Genomic DNA, 4,225 nt, shown 5'->3' with positions numbered 1-4,225 from the left:
AATCCTTTGGATATATACCCAGTCATGGGATTGCTGGGTCAAGTGGAATTTCTATTTCTAGGTCCTTGAGGAATCGCCACACTGTCTTCCACAATGGTTGAACTAATTTACACTCCCACCGACAGTGCAAAAGTGTTCCTATTTCTCCACATCCTCTCCAGCATCTGTTGTCTCCAGATGTTTTAATGATCGCCGTTCTAACTGGCGTGAGATGGTATCTCAGTGTGGTTTTGATTTGCATCTCGTCGGGTTTTAGTTCAGATGGTGAGGTCTGGCTCCAGCCCACTGAGATCAGACACAGCAGGAAGGACGACCCCACACGCGTCAGGGATAAATGTGTGTGTTTTCCTTTGTTCATTGTGCTCTCGTGGCTCGATGGCCAGTGAGGGTCCCCTCCCTGCAGCCCAGGAGGTAAAAACTGTGTTGCTGAAAGTTGCTTTGTCTCAGAGCTGATGATTCTTTGCAGCACTGAGCCTCTGTTTCCAACATGTCTTCCAACAACTCATCATGAACACACATCTCTGGAAGGTACCCAGCGTTTTTCTGACGGTTGCATGTTGTTGGAAGTTGTCTCTCTGTCTGAATCTGGGTGTGACAGCACAAACCTGGAATCCCAGCTACTCAGGAGGCTGGGGCAGGAGAGTTGCAGGAGCCCAGGAGTTTGAGGCCAGACTGGGCAACATAGTGAGACCCCATGTCCATGAAACGACTTAGAAGATGATTCCAGTATCTTGCTGCAATTGTCTTCTTGTACCTGGTACACTCAGCCCAGTACCTGACATAGAGAATGAGTTTTATTTATTTTTTTATTTATCTAATTTTTTTTTTGAGATGGAATCTCACTCTGTCGCCCAGGCTGGAGTGCAATGAGTTTTATTTATAATTTTTTTTTTTTTGAGATGAAGTCTCACTCTGGTGCCAGGCTGGAGTGCAGTGGTGCGATCTCGGCTCACTGCAACCTCCGCCTCCTGAGTAGCTGGGACTAACGGCACACACCACCACTCATGGATAATTTTTGTATTTTTAGTAGAGACAGGGTTTCACTACATTGACCAGGCTGGTCTCGAACTCCCGGCCTTGTGATCCACCCGCCTCGGCCTCCCAAAGTGCTGGGGTTACAGGCGTGAGCCACCCTGCCCGGCCTGAGGGATGAGTTTTATTCTAAACAGAACTGGATTAAACCAAACCGGGGCTGGTGGGAGCTGAGGGGCTGAGTGTCTCTGTCTCTGTCTTACATACAGGAACGAGCTGAAATGGAGTAAGGGCGGAGGGAAACATGTCTGCCAGCGCTCACAGAGAGAGGGCCCAGAAAGCATTCTCCTAATTCCATCTGCAGTCAGATGCAAAGAGAGGCCTTGGAAACTCAACCATCTCAAGTAGAATTCCGAAGCCTCTGGCGTTTCCACACAGAGCTTTGACAACCTACCTCGTACAGAGGCACCATTTCCAACAATAAGAAAAACTATGGGCTGGGTGCAGTGGATGACGCCTGTCATCCCAGCGTTTGGGAGGCTGAGGCGGGCTGATCATGAGGTCAGGAGTTCAAGACCAGCCTGGCCAACATGGTGAAACTCTGTGTGTACTGACAAATACAAAAATTAGCCAGTGTGGTGGTGGGCACCTGTAATCCCAGCTACTTGGGAGGTTGAGGCAGGAGAATTGCTTGAACCTGGGACCCGGGAGGCGGAGGTTGCGGTGAGCTGAGATCGTGCCACTGCACTCTAGCCTGGGCGACAGAGCGAGACTCCATCTCAAAAAAAAGAAAAAAGAGAAAAAGAAAGACACTGTGTGTTTCTTCCGGAGATTTCAGTGGCCATTGAGTTAAAGAGTCTACCATATTGAAATCATGAGATTAAGACGCTGATAGAAATTGAGGTGAAATCAAGGAGCAGATTTCGCTGTAGACTCTGGAAGGACAAAGGAGGTGTTGATGAATTCACACATTATTTTCTTTCTTTTCTTTTCCTTTTTTTTTTTTTTTTTTTTGAGTCAGGGTCTTGCTCTTCTTCACCAGACTGGAGTGCTGTGACTTGATCTCAGCTCACTGCAACCTCTGCCTCCCGGGTCCAAACGATTCTCCTGTCTGAACCTCCCGAGTGGCTGGGATTACAGCATGTGCCCCCACGCCCAGCTGATTTTGTATTTTTAGTTGAGACGTGGTTTCACCATGTTTGCCAGGCTGGTCTTGAACTCCCAATCTCAGGTGATCTGCCCACCTCAGCCTCCCAAAGAGCTGGGATTACAGGTGTGAGCCACCGCGCCGCATCAGTAAATCTAATTGAATATATTCTCTTGGGTTCTTGCTCTCGAGAAAGTCTTTCTTTCTTTCTTTTTCTTTCTTTCTTTGTTGTTTTCTTGCTTCTCTTTTTTCTTTTCTTCTTTTTTCTTTACTTCCTTTCTTTTTTCTTCCTTTCTCTTTCTTTCTTTCTATCTCTTTTTGTTTTCTTTCTTTTCTTCCTTCCTTCCTTCTCTTTCTCTTTCTTTCTTTTCTTCCTTCCTTCCCTCCTTCCTTCCCTTTCTTTCTTTCTTTCTTTGTTCTTTTCTTGCTTCTCATTTTTCTTTTCTTCTTTTCTTTTTCTTTACTTCCTTTCTTTTTTCTTCCTTTTTCTTTCTTTCTATCTCTTTTTCTTTTCTTTCTTTCCTTCCTTCCTTCCTTCCTTCCTTTCTTCCTTCCTTCCTTCCTTTCTCTTTCTTTCTCTCTCTTTCCTTCTTTCCTTCCTTCCTTCCTTCCTTTCTTTCTTTCTTTCTTTCTTTCTTTCTTTCTTTCTTTCTTTCTTTCATCTTTACTTCCTTCCTTTCTTTTTTCTCCCTTTGTCTTTCTTTCTTTCTATCTCTTTTTCTTTTCTTTCTTTTCTTCCTTCCTTCCTTCCTTCTCTTTCTCTTTCTTCCTTCCTTCCTTCCTTCCTTCCCTCCTTCCTTCTCTTTCTTTTTCTTTTCTTTCTTTCTTTCTTTCTTTCTTTGTTGTTTTCTTGCTTCTCATTTTTCTTTTCTTCTTTTTCCTTTTTACTTCCTTTCTTTTTTCTTCCTTTCTCTTTCTTTCTTTCTCTTTTTCTTTTCTTTCTTTCTTTATTTCCTTCCTTCCTTCCTTCCTTCCTTCCTTTCTTTCTTCCTTCCTTCCTTTCTCTTTCTTTCTCTCTCTCTCTTTCCTTCCTTCCTTTCTTTCTCGCCTTCTTTCTTTCTTTCTTTCCTTCTTCTTTCTTTCTTTCTTTCTTTCTTTCTTTCTTTCTTTCTTTCTTTCTTTCCTTCCTTCTTTCTTTCTTTGTTTCTTTCTTTTCTTTCTTCTTTCATCTTTCCCTTCCTTCCTTCCTACCTTCTGTCCTTCCTTCCTTCCTTCTTTTGCTTCTTTCTTTGTTTCATTTATTTCTTTTCTTTTCTTTTTTCCTTGTTTCCTTGTTCCCTTCCTTTTTGAGACGAAGTTTCACCCTTGTCACCCAGGCTGGAGTGCAGTGGCATGATCTCAGCTCACTGCAGCCTCTGCCTCCCGGGTTCAAAGGATTCTCCTGCCTCAGCCTCCTGAGTAGCTGGGATTACAGGTGCCCGCCACCACACCTGGTCAATTTTTGTATTTTTAGTAGAGACGTGGTTTCTCCATGTTGACCAGGCTGGTCTCGAACTCCTGACCTCAGGTGATGCACCCACTTCAGCCTCCCAAAGTGCTGGAATGACAGGTGTGAGCCCCCCACCCGGCTCTGCACCTGCCTTTTACTTCATACAAGACTGTTTTGTGATACTTTAGGGCCAAAGCTTGACTTTCATTTCCAGACATGACTTGGAAGCATTTGAATAAAAACGAATGCTTGACAACTCCAATACGATTATTTGCTTTACCTTTATTTCATTATTTATGTGCTATTCTCAGTATATTAGCATGAAGTCTTAGCTGCTGTCAGGGACGGAAATTTTATTATTTATGTGTAATAAACGTATTCATTAATAATTGACTGAATTACACAGACAACGCACAAATAAATATTGCAAATTATTAATTTATAACACACTGGGGGAGATTTATAAAAACCCAGTAAATACAGTCTTTAATCAACTATAGACTTTTAAAAAAACAGTTTATATTAGGATTCAGATCTTGCTTATCTTCCTTATTTATTTCTATATTTGCATATTAGCAGATGTAAGCTACATATACTATCTTTATGCATACAACTGCATATTAGCAGATGTAATACATAGTATATGTGTATGTGTGTGTGTATATATATATATATAT

This window comes from Cebus imitator, unplaced genomic scaffold, assembly GCF_001604975.1.
Source record: "Cebus imitator isolate Cc_AM_T3 unplaced genomic scaffold, Cebus_imitator-1.0 Scaffold672, whole genome shotgun sequence".
In the NCBI taxonomy this organism is placed as follows: Eukaryota; Metazoa; Chordata; class Mammalia; order Primates; family Cebidae; genus Cebus; species Cebus imitator.
Note: the sequence above shows the minus strand (reverse complement) of the source record.